The sequence below is a fragment of the Crinia signifera genome, chromosome 6 (genome assembly GCF_055691185.1).
Source record: "Crinia signifera chromosome 6, ASM5569118v1, whole genome shotgun sequence".
Taxonomy (NCBI): domain Eukaryota; kingdom Metazoa; phylum Chordata; class Amphibia; order Anura; family Myobatrachidae; genus Crinia; species Crinia signifera.
This window is the reverse complement of record NC_139222.1, coordinates 186,815,865-186,829,235: the sequence shown is the minus strand read 5'-3', so window position 1 is coordinate 186,829,235 and position 13,371 is coordinate 186,815,865. Positions and strand designations below refer to the sequence as shown.

Below are 13,371 nucleotides of genomic sequence, written 5' to 3'. Positions count from 1 at the left end.
GCAGCGATGCACCGTGCTCGAAGCATAGCGAGCGAAGAAAGGGTCCGATTCTCATTGCCAACTGTGTCCATGTCGACTGTGTCGACATTCGGATAAAAAAACAGTGAAAAACCCATGTCGACCTTATGACCAGTCGACCTTCCTCATGTCGACCTTTATGCAAATTCGACCTTAAGTCATGTCGACCTTGGCCCATGTCGACCTTAAGTCAGGTCGACCTTCCTGCCAGTCGACCTAGTGGGGTCGACCTAATGACTGTAGACCTAAATGCAGTCTGACGAATGATCCCATTCCTTATTAAGGTACACAATTGAGTTAATAGAAAACAATTATTGAATAACAATTAGAATAATTAATTAAATGTCTTAATTATAGTTGAAAGGGAAGATTTGCAGTGCCATATGTATGTGAAGGGTATGCCACCCTGCACGGACGTACACTCACTCTCACGATTGGTGACACACGCTGAGTTTTCCATTGAAAAAAAGGCGAGACCCGTCCATGCACTGTGGCGTACGCTCCGATATACTGAAGATGTCGGTGTGAAAACGGACGATACCTGTCCGTATACGGTGGCGTACGCTCTGTTGTACACCAGTTAACGGTGTCTAAGAGGAGACCCGTCCATATATGGTGGCGTACGCTCAAGTGTACGCCACTCCCCATTGTCGGTGTTTGTGACCGTCCGTATGTGGATGTTTTGTGGGCGGACTTACGCTCACAGTCCGCGTACAGGAAACGTACGGTGAAACGGACCGTACGTATGTTGCACCGACCGAACCAGAATAAGGCCCATACTTACAAGTGAGACACTGGTTGCGGAGTGTCTTCCCACCCCCTCGAACCCTAAAGCCAATACCCAGTGCGATATGGGCACTACTCCAAAAGACAAATAGTAAAGGTGCAATATCTAGGTGGTATACATTCCTAATCACACCTCAACATTTCTCAAAATGTACTTTGCAAGTTAATTGGGAAACTGATGGGGGCGTGGCTTGACCGGCAACTGAGAAGACGGAGGCCGAGCGGGCTCCGCAAATCTCCTGTTAAATATCCTGTCTGAGAGCCCCTGGGTGTCCCCTCGCCCACTCACCATCGCTCCTGAGGGTCCCCCCACACTTGCTGAGCTACTTGGCGGGTGTGCGTGGGCTTAGTGTAGCCAGGTTAGGCTGCCGGGCCTGGCGTCCCCTGCTCTGGCTAGATCCTGTGCGGGAGCCATTTTGGAGAGTTCTCCCCGTGGCGCATCCTGCAGGCAGAGGACCTGCAGTGTGTACTATCCGGCGACAGGTTGATCACTGAGCAGGGCCGGACACTATCTCTCGATGGGGCTGCTGCTCATCTGGATATGCGTGAGTACTGTGAGGGGGTGACTGTGTGAAGCCTGGCTGGCTGGACTGACACACGGGTGCCATTGTAGGGAACCTGTCCCGCTCCCAGAATACACAAATCAGCGGCATAGATTATCTGAATAGCTGTGCTGCGGGAAAGGTTGTGGCCATTCTGGCATATAAGGTACTGCCTCTATAAAAGCCACTTGTCTACACCTGCCCAGGATTGTTTGCTCCTCATCTAATACACTGTTAACAGGGCGCTTCACACCCACATATTGTGGACACATATTTGTGACAGCAGCCTACACGAGCCAGCATATTATATACAGGTGATAGCCTGCTGTGTCTCCTCCCTTGCCGTGCCGACTGGAATTCCTACCAGTTTACAGCCTCCTGATCTGTTAGAGTGGGGGACACTGGTGGCGTGCTAACCGCTACCATCTCACTACTGGCCTGAAATTGGGGTGAAATTTTGGTCTGCCTGTGGTGTTGATACTCTCACGATGGGTTACATCCTTCCAGACACTGAAAGCAACTTACAACTCTGTGCCATTACTGCCTTGACCCAGAAGCTTCTCCAGATGTTTGACATGGCGACTGTGCATGATGCTCCGCTGGGTTGTTTGGACAGACAGAGCGGAGATGGTACTGCCCTGGACCTACACTCAATGTTCGATTGCGTACACCTAACAGTACCTGTGGCTGATTATGCTCCAGACTCTTTGATGTCTGTACCTTTGCTCAAAGAAGAATCTTTGTGTTGGTACTCCTCTGAATACTCTGCTGAAGATGCAGGCTCCCTAAAAGCTACTCATTTATCTTTACTAACTGCACCGGGTCCATATAGTCTGCTCAGTACATATGCTATATCTTCTCCTGCTTGTTCTCATGTGCGGTGGGACAATGGGGGTTATTCTAGTTCACTCTTTCTGACAAAATCCTTCTTAGATGAACAAAACCATGTGCACTGCAGGGGGACAGATGTAACATGTGCAGAGAGAATTAGATTTGGGTGAGTTATTTTGTTTCTGTGCAGGGAAAATACTGACTGCTTTATTTTTAAACTGCAATATAGATCTCACTTTGAAGTAAAACCCCACCCAAATCTAACTCTCTCTGCACAAGTAACATCTGCCCCCCTGCAGTGCACATGGTTAAGGATTTGGTCAGAAAGAGTGAACTAGAATAAGGCCCAATATGTTTCTGACTTTTTCTATATTGATGGCCGGATTAGTGGAGGTTTTACTGGTCTAGAACCTTGGCCAATCTAATACATATTTGTCACTCCTTTGCTCATTCCTATTATTCTGTTTGTATGCCAGCTCATTATGTTTTTGCATAACAGGGCAAAATTAGGCCATTCTCCTGTTTGTACTGCCTTATTTAATACCATAGGTCCGCCGCCTCAGCTTGTCCATGCTGCTATAATCCTTCCTTCCAAGGGTTAATTGGACGGGATAGACTAGATTGGCATGAGTAGTTATGATGTAGATGCCTCTATTCTGAATAAATACTTATATACTATAATCATCTAGCTAAGGACCACTAGTTAGTCCCTTCTATACTGGGGAGGGAGGGGTATACCAGATTAGTATAGTTTTAGATATAGTTAGTGGGTTAGGGGTTAATTGAGTTAGGGGCTCCAGGTATGCCTAAATTGGGGGTAGGTTATACAGGGTGGGGGGCTTTTGGGTAGGTTTCATTTGGGACTCTTTTTAGTTTTACTTTGGGTAGTTAGGCATATACATTTTATACTGTAGGTCAACTTTGGTCGCTGTAAAATGTATTATAAGTGGTTCCTAATAATAGTGAGAATACTGTGTACTCAAGTGTACCATTCTTACGTCACTACATCATTTATATTGCTTCTATATGGCCATACCCGAATGGCACCCTCGGGAAGTGTAGTGCCATGATTATTTATGGAAATATTCTCTATCCATGTGATATATAAATCCTTCCTCTCTACATACCCCTGTACACTCCTACTTTATATGTTTCGTAGTGACTCCATAACTACCTACATATGTACAGTATATGGGTTGATTGTTCTCTGTTTAATTGCAAAAAAATCTCAATAAAAAATGTATTGAATTTAAATGGGAAACTTAAATAGGAAAAGGAGTGACAATCCGAATTTCAGATGTGTTTTAAAATGTCTAAGTGTATATCCCATGTCGAACAACATTTTAAACTTCTACATAGGCTGTATATGACTACTGCTCTACTCCACAGTATAAGCACCACAAATTCATGTCTCTGTTGCGGTGGGGTGGGAACAATCTATCATATATTCTGGTCTTGTCCTCTATTGGCCGATCTATGGAGGTGAGTATTCCGACTCGTCTCCATTATATTACATAGAATTATTGTCCCAGAATCGAAAATTGCACTATTTCATATACTTCCAGACATCGCCTCATCTTCTGATAAATACGTAATTGGTCATAGACTGTCTTCAAATAAACGCCTCCTGGCCCGCAACTGGAGAACAAATAATATACCTTGTCTTAAGGTGCGTACACACGGGGGCAATTTTGTATAATATCGCGGGAAATATGGTCGGTAAGCGACCATATTGCCCACGATGGGAGTGTGCACCGGCAATATATCACCAGGTGCGCGCTCCCGTTTTTACCCCTGTAGTGATCGCTGGTCGCAGGAACATGCTCCTGCGACCAGCTGATTACCACTGCCGGGCTCCCCCGACAGTTTCTTTTTCATCAGCGACCATCTCTGGTCGCTGATGAAAAGGAGAAACTGAGCAATAGATTGTTCAGCCATATATTGCTCAGCAATATATGGCTGAGCAATATATCTCCCCCGTGTGTACGGGGCTTTACAGAAATAGAGAAGGCTGTACAATCCCACTTTGAATTTTAAACAGCCAGCATATCTATTAATTCACTCCCATCATCTTCCACAACTAAGTCATGGCTAACTTGGATGGAATACAAGTTAATGAACAAGCAGTAATACTATATATAAATCCACAAGGGATAGCGCATACTAGTGCCGGGCGATTGCATATCACGCCTTTTAAGTGTGTTTACTGAGCATATAGTCATGACAATGTGGTAATTGGAACTGGTATTATAAGGTATAGCTATTGCATGTATACTCTGACTAAGACCATACTAATGTATTATTACCGTACCCTGTCTTTGTTTTGTAGCCCCTTCCCAAAAAAAAATTACTGATAACAGATGTTTGATGTGTTTTACTGTTTATTTTGTTATGTAACATTCAATAAAAATCTTAATGTACAACAAAAAATCACTATTTATGCTGTTAAAATGTTTTTCAGGTACTTGTGGATTATCACGGCTCCCATCGCATGCCATCGCATGCCATATATAGTGGCATGGAATGGCATGCGATTGGATGCGATTTTTGCAGTTTTTTTACCAATTTTTTACAAATTCGCATGCGATCGCATGCGTTTTCTAACAGAAAAGCATCCAAATGCATTGAAATTAGTATCAAACATGTTCAATGGCCCCCAAATGTCATTTTTGAGGCTGTACCACCCCCACTATCAACGCGAACCCGAAGCGTGGCAAGCGACGGCGGTACGCGTCCTACGACCTTTTCATACCCCCACTATCCACGTCGGCGTGGAGTTGAGAATAGAAAGTGTGGCGAGCGCAGCGAGCCACCGAGCCCGAAGCGTGGCGAGCGCACGCGGACACCTGTGAAGCCCGCGAGGGGACGCGTATACCTGTGAAGGTATCCGTGTCCGCTCGCCACTCTTCGTGCTCGCTGCGCTCGACACACTTTATATTTTCAACTCCACGCCGACGTGGATAGTGGGGGTATGAAAAGGTCGTAGGACGCGTACCGCCGCCCTTCGCGTGCTCGCTGCGCTCGCCGCGCTTCGGGTTCGCGTTGATAGTGGGGGTGGTACAGCCTCAAAAATGACATTTGGGGGCCATTGAACATGTTTGATACTAATTTCAATGCATTTGGATGCTTTTCTGTTAAAAAAAAACGCATGCGATGCGCATCGTGGGAGCCGTGATAATCCACAAGTACCGTTTTTCATGTTAAGAAATTGAACATTCCATGTCTACGGAATATACATTTAAAGTCTTGTATATTTAAAGCCTTTGATTAGATCATCACAGTTGCCTCTCACCCCTATAGCATCTCCGAAGACAGGTACACTATTACATACTACTGCTGGGCAGAACCCTTCATAACAGGCATGCCTGTCGATATGCGGTCCCTGGGTCGACAATGTCTTGGTCAACTCTCACTAGGTCGACCACTAATGGTCAACAGGGATTAAGTCGGCACCTAAGAATGGTCGACGTACCCTTTGTCGACTTTGACATGTCGACACAAGTCTAAGGTCCACATGGAATTGGCTGACATGAATAAGTTTGACATGAGTTTTTCGATTTTTTTTTTTTAAAGTTGGGTTTTCATACATCACTATCCAAGTTGGGCATAGCGTGAGAGCAAATAGTGTGCCCGAGCGCAGCAAGGCACCGTGCCTGAAGCATGACGAGCGCATGGGTACACTTATATCAGGGGTCTTCAACCCATGGCCCGCGGGCCACGAGTGGCCCGCGGAGCTGATCTCAGTGGCCCGCCGGCCCGCCATGCAGAGGAGTGGATCCAGCGCGGCTGAGGGAGGAGGAGGCACGTCTGGTCACGAGCTGGGAAGTTGGGACCCGGCGAAGCTGCGGGAGGAGGAGACGCAGCTGGCGGGAGCAGGGGACCCAGCACTGGAACTGCAGGAGGAGGCGGCACAGCTGGCAGAGGGGACCCGGCGAAACTGCAGGAGGAGGCATGGATGGTGGAAGCAGGTGACCCCTCAAAGCTGCAGGATGAGGAGGTACATCTGGCCGGGAGCAGGGGACCTGGCAAAGCTGCAGGCATTACTGGGGGCATTGTGTGTGAGGGGCACTGCTGGGGCATTGTGTGTGAGGGGCACTGCTGGGGCATTGTGTGAGGGGCACTGCTGGGGCATTGTGTGAGGGGCACTGCTGGGGCATTGTGTGAGGGGCACTGCTGGGGCATTGTGTGTGAGGGGCACTGCTGGGGCATTGTGTGTGAGGGGCACTGCTGGGGCATTGTGTGTGAGGGGCACTGCTGGGGCATTGTGTGAGGGGCACTGCTGGGGTATTAGGTGAGGGGCACTGCTGGGGCATCATATGTATAAGCAGGAGTACTGCTGGCATTATGGTCCGTGGCATAATGGGCATCAGTGTGGGGCATAATGTGCAATGGGCATAATTTTGTGTGGATTAATGTGTAATGGGCATCACGGTGTGGCATAATGTGTAATGGGCATTATGGTGTATGACATAATGTACAACAGGTATTACGGTGTGTGGCATAATGTCTAATGGACACTATGGTGTGATGCACAATGTGTAATGGGCATTACGGATAAACAGTGTATATTGATTTAAGTAGCCTTTCATTGTTTGGGTTTGATCTGTGAGGCATACTAGTTCACTGTGTGGGCCTTCATGTTTATATGTCATTGTGCAGCCTTCAGTCAACTTAAGCGTGTGAGGACAACGACCATTCCTGCGGTAACTAATGTCTGGTCATGCAGGTTGCAAAAGAGATGTCAGGTAATTGTTTTCCTGCTAGTTCACACTCGTTATAATTAGACCACGCCCCTTATAATTAGGTCACACACGTTTTTGGGAGCGCGCCTACGGCGCGTGCAATTTATTTAATATCACATTATATATGGGGGGGGGGGCACATATTTTACTGTTTGCACTGGAACCCAAATTGGCTGCTGATAACTATTAGGGTGTGTGTGTGTGTGTGTGGGGGGGGTTATGTGCTGAGTATGGGCGGCTGTGCCAACTATCTATGAAGGACTGTGCTGACGTTATAGGGGAGCTGTGATTCTATGGAGCTGTCCGAAATTCCGTAGGCGATTTTAGTGGCCCTCGGGCTTCACTGGATTTTTTTAGGTGGCCCACGCTGTCTTAAAGGTTGAAGACCCCTGATCTAGTTCAACCTATGTTTATAGTAGCTAATCCCTTGTTGTATAGTATGTTCTGATATTTTAAAGGCAGATTGTTACTTATTCATACCCGTGGATGTTTTTAACCAATAAATGTTTATCCAACCTTATTTTAAACGTATTTATAGTGTCTGCCGACACCACTTCTCCAGGAAGAGAGTTCCAAAGTTTGACTGTAAAGAAATTTTTTCTTCTAGATGAACAAAATCTTTTTTCTTCTAATCTAAACTTGTTCCCTCTCGTCCTAGATTCCTGTCTAGCAGAAAAAAGGGCGCTTGACAGTTCCTCATATTGGCCCCTGATATATTTGTACATGTTGAGCATGTCCCCCCCTTAAACGTCTCTTCTCTAGTGTAAATAGTCCCAGCTTGCTTAATCTCTCCTCATAGCTTAAAGCAGGGGTCTTCAACCCATGGCCCGCGGGCCACGAGTGGCCCGCGGAGCTGATCTCAGTGGCCCGCCGGCCCGCCATGCAGAGGAGTGGATCCAGCGCGGCTGAGGGAGGAGGAGGCACGTCTGGTCACGAGCTGGGAAGTTGGGACCCGGCGAAGCTGCGGGAGGAGGAGACGCAGCTGGCGGGAGCAGGGGACCCAGCACTGGAACTGCAGGAGGAGGCGGCACAGCTGGCAGAGGGGACCCGGCGAAACTGCAGGAGGAGGCATGGATGGTGGAAGCAGGTGACCCCTCAAAGCTGCAGGATGAGGAGGTACATCTGGCCGGGAGCAGGGGACCTGGCAAAGCTGCAGGCATTACTGGGGGCATTGTGTGTGAGGGGCACTGCTGGGGCATTGTGTGTGAGGGGCACTGCTGGGGCATTGTGTGAGGGGCACTGCTGGGGCATTGTGTGAGGGGCACTGCTGGGGCATTGTGTGTGAGGGGCACTGCTGGGGCATTGTGTGTGAGGGGCACTGCTGGGGCATTGTGTGTGAGGGGCACTGCTGGGGCATTGTGTGAGGGGCACTGCTGGGGTATTAGGTGAGGGGCACTGCTGGGGCATCATATGTATAAGCAGGAGTACTGCTGGCATTATGGTCCGTGGCATAATGGGCATCAGTGTGGGGCATAATGTGCAATGGGCATAATTTTGTGTGGATTAATGTGTAATGGGCATCACGGTGTGGCATAATGTGTAATGGGCATTATGGTGTATGACATAATGTACAACAGGTATTACGGTGTGTGGCATAATGTTTAATGGACACTATGGTGTGATGCACAATGTGTAATGGGCATTACGGATAAACAGTGTATATTGATTTAAGTAGCCTTTCATTGTTTGGGTTTGATCTGTGAGGCATACTAGTTCACTGTGTGGGCCTTCATGTTTATATGTCATTGTGCAGCCTTCAGTCAACTTAAGCGTGTGAGGACAACGACCATTCCTGCGGTAACTAATGTCTGGTCATGCAGGTTGCAAAAGAGATGTCAGGTAATTGTTTTCCTGCTAGTTCACACTCGTTATAATTAGACCACGCCCCTTATAATTAGGTCACACACGTTTTTGGGAGCGCGCCTACGGCGCGTGCAATTTATTTAATATCACATTATATATGGGGGGGGGCACATATTTTACTGTTTGCACTGGAACCCAAATTGGCTGCTGATAACTATTAGGGTGTGTGTGTGTGTGTGGGGGGGGTTATGTGCTGAGTATGGGCGGCTGTGCCAACTATCTATGAAGGACTGTGCTGACGTTATAGGGGAGCTGTGATTCTATGGAGCTGTCCGAAATTCCGTAGGCGATTTTAGTGGCCCTCGGGCTTCACTGGATTTTTTTAGGTGGCCCACGCTGTCTTAAAGGTTGAAGACCCCTGACTTATATGGTGTCCATGTTGACATAGACATAAAAATGTGAAACCCTCATGTCGACCTTATTCATGCTGACATTGTTCATGTCAACCTAACGCTTGTGTTGAATTTCTTTCAATGTCGACCTAGGGCTTGTCGACCATTCTTAGGTGTCAATCTAGTCACTGTTGACCATTAGTGGTAGAGCTAGTGACTGTTGACCTAGACCAGGGGTGGGGAACCTCAGGCCCGGGGGCCGTATGCGGCCCCCGTAGCCGGTCTGAGTGGCCCGCCCCGCGGCTTTTCCAGGAGTCAAGTACAGAGGAATTCTCGCGAGAGGTCGGCAGTTCTTGCGAGATTCCTCTTAATCAGCAGCAGCCGGAGACAGTCAGTCCTATTCAGCGGCAGCCGCTGGAGCGTGGGTCGGCTGCAGCAGGTCAATTTGTAAGACATTTTTACATATGGCCCCCAAAGTATTTTTTCCCCATACAAACGGCCCTTGGCACAAAAAAGGTTCCCCATCCCTGACCTAGACAATGTCTATCATCTATCAGTAGCAACGCCTTGCCTATAAGTAACAACACATTCTTACTGTATATCCTTTTAGCCTCTAGTAAGACAAATACTTGTACCCCTTGTAGACGTTCTCCAAACACATCCTCACATACTTTAAACCTCTTGCAAAGCAGATACTGTGCAATATTTAGGCAGCATGTCCCAAGATAGCTGTTGATTCAAAGCTCTGGAGAACCTCACAGTGTCAGATTAACAACAGGACAGCAAAGGTGGGCGCACAGGGGGGTATACAGGGACATTGTAGCATAATGTGAACTGGGGGTGCTATGTGGTATGAATGCATTATAGTGTGTTTAACACCTTTGTGTTGTTAGGAGTTTTTTACACATCATACAACATCACCAGTGTATCATATTGACCATTTTATTGGTAGGGGACGTTACAGGTTTTTTTTTACAGGACATTCAGCTAACTGCAGTCTCTTACATGACAGATTCTCTCTCAAACCTCTGTAGTCCTCCACAATATAAACTCAGATGTGAAAACTTTCAAATCCCTGCAGTGCTTCATAGGACAGAAACTGTCTCTCATAGATACAGTACCTCAAACCCGGCAGTTCATCATAGAAATTCCACTGGTTTTACATCCTTGCAGACTCACACCACTGTTGTCTCTCACAAAATTCTCTGCAGCCTCTCTCACATCTCTGCAGTCTCTCACAAGGCAAGAAACTCTCTCATTCCTACAGTTCCTCACAGGACAAGACACATTCAATCTCTGTGGTTCATCACGGTATAAAATGTCACATTCCTTCAGTCCCTTGCAGGGGAAGCGGTACATCTGTCAGAACAGACTTAGGTCTACAGTCATTAGGTCGACCCCGGAAGGTCGACTGTCCCCAAGGTCGACAGGGTTAAAGGTCGACATGACCTAAGGTCGACATGGGCCAAGGTCGATATGGTTTTAGGTCGACAGTCATTAGGTCGACATGATTTTTTCACTGTTTTTTTACCTGAATGTCGACACAGTCAACATGGACACAGTTGGAGTTGAACCGCAGCCCCTTGCATCGCTCGCTTCGCTCGCAATGCTTCGGTCACGGTGCCTCGCTGCGCTCGGCACACTATTTTATTCTCCCACCACTCCCTAGTGCAGGGGTGGGGAACCTCAGGCCCTGGGGCCGTATGTGGCCCCCGTAGCCATGTGAGTGGCCCTCCCACCCTTTGCCTGGAGTCAAGTACAGGGGAATTCTCGCAAGAAGTTGGTAGTTCTTGCGAGATTCCTTTTAATTAACAGCAGCCGGAGACTGCCAGTCCTATTCAGTGGCAGCCGCCAGAGAGTCAAACGGCTGCAGCAGTACAATATGTTACAGAAATTTTTACATATGGCCCCCGAAGGATTTTTTCCCCATACAAACGGCCCTTGGCACAAAAAAGGTTCCTCACCCCTGCCCTAGTGGATGGTAGGGCATGAAATACCGCCTGTCAGCACATGTTGGCTCAAAAAACAGTGAAAAACTCATGTCGACCTAATGACTGTCGACCTAAAACCATGTCGACCTTGGCCCATGTCGACCTTAAGTCATGTCGACCTTTAACCCTGTCAACCTTGGGGACAGTCGACCTTCCGGGGTCGACCTAATGACTGTCGACCTAAGTCTGGTCTGACAGATAACCGTTTCCCCTTGCAGGACAGTATGACAGGCTCTTACATCCCTGCAGTGGCTCACAGCATATTCACTCACATCCCTGCACTCCTCACAGGACACTCACTCACATCCCTGCACTCCTCACAGGACACTCACTCACATCCCTGCACTCCTCACAGGACACTCACTCACATCCCTGCACTCCTCACAGGACACTCACTTACATCCCTGCAGTCCCTCACAGAAAACCCAGTAACATCTCTGCACACATCACAGGACACCCACTCACATCCCGGCAGTCCTCACAGGACACTCACTCACATCCCTGCGGTCCCTTACAGGACACTCACTCACATCCCTGCAGTCCATTACAGAAACCTCACTCACAACACTGCAGTCTCTCACATGCCAACAGTCTCTTATCCCTACAGTCCTTCACAGGACAAGACACATTGAGGTTTCTATGGTTCACAGTAAAAAATGCCACATTCCTTCAGTCCCTTACTGGACAGACTGACATGCTCTCACAACCCTGCAGTCTCTCAGAGGACACTCACATCCCTGTAGTCCCTCACAGGACAGGGCACTCACATCTCGCAGTCCCTCACAGTATACTCACCCACATAGCTGAAATCCCTCAAAGGACACTGACATCTCTACAGACCATTAAAGGACACCCATATTCTACATTGAGGCATCACAGGACACTCACTCAAATCCATGCAGTCCTCAGTGGACACTCATTTTCCTATAGACCCTCACTGGACAATCACATCACTACAGTTGCTCACAGGACAAGACATTTACTCATATCCCTTCAGTCTTCAGCAAGGAAAAAAAAACAATCTGCAGCCTGTTGTGCTTATAAATATTACCTACAGTAAGGCACTTTCACACGTTCCACACAAATATCAAACACCTCTTCTTATTGCTGTGCTACAGGATCTCCCGTAGCAGAATGGCTCCCATCCATGTGCGCACTGCTAGCATGACTGACTTACACTGCCTAGACATGATCCAGCAGTCACTTCTAAGAAAGATTCTCTCACACATGCTTCGGACCGCTGGCATGATGGACACTCCCTAAAAAATGCAGTTTTCTACTAGATCCTATTATCTGCAAACACTACAAGACAGGAACAGCCTCACCACGATTCCTTCATAAAGGCACCTTCTAGTACAGTCTCTCACACCCAGCGTCAGCTAGAGACACGTATTACTTCATGCAGCTTCTCTCGCTGTATACTCTAGCTCATTGAAAATCTTTTTTTGCCAATTTAAGTGCTACTTCCTATTTCATTTTACAGTTTCCAATTTTTGTATTCAGTCTGAAACGTGTAACATTTAAGATCACATTATAGAAGCTTTTCCTTTATTCTCTATCCTTGCTTCAGTCCTCACACACTTTCTTACTCCCCTCCTCACAGCATGAAGAAGGCATCAGCTGACCCAGATGTACTTTCCTCTTCTTGGTGCTCACCTTCTCTGCCACACACTGCTTGTCCTCTTATGTCTTACACTTTCCCTGGACTAGGAAAGAGCCTCCCTGCCCCTATGCTGATTGCTCCTGCTTCCCCCTCTCCCACCTCCTCTCCCCACCTCTTCTGCATGCATGAGAATCAGCTGCCTGCAGCCTCTCCTTCCCAGTGATATTCTACCAGTGGGTGTCGTTGTAATTCCCCCTAATGCAGTGTCACTCCTTAAGATGACCTCAAGCCAAACAGTCTGAGAGCGTCATTCACTTTCTATAGCAAGACAGGGGAAGACAGTCACCAAACTCCTCATCTATACAGAAGGATGTGAGGATTCACACTGCAGATTACTTCACTACTTACTCCTAACATCAGCCTCCCAGCATCAAAAGCACAGCTCATATATGCTCCACTGCTTGCACTGATCTGACACCAAACTTATTTTTTTTTAACCCTCTTGTTTTTTTAAGTTTCAGACCATTTTTTGCCTACTATTTCTTATTTAAGTTTCAAGGTAGTGCATTTTTTCTATAATTACTTTAAACTGCAGAATGCTTTCAGTAGGTGAGATATTTCACTCTAGAAGAACATGTAACTTAATCTTTTAAAGCACACATA

General features: G+C 47.3%; 1 protein-coding gene across 5 annotated transcripts in view; it reads left to right on the top strand.

The window, feature by feature from the left end:
- Nucleotides 1-13,371, top strand: part of NTN1 (netrin 1) — a 202,961-nt gene that overhangs the window by 50,694 nt on the left and 138,896 nt on the right. Inside the window, exon 1 of one of the 5 annotated variants that reach the window (XM_083148406.1) lies at nucleotides 12,610-13,080. The exons of 2 other annotated variants lie outside the window; for them this stretch is intronic. The gene's annotated coding sequence lies outside the window, so the exon portion shown is untranslated. Of the gene's footprint in view, nucleotides 1-12,609; nucleotides 13,318-13,371 lie in introns of those variants that run through there. 2 more of the 5 variants (XM_083148404.1, XM_083148403.1) reach the window with 2 other exon arrangements.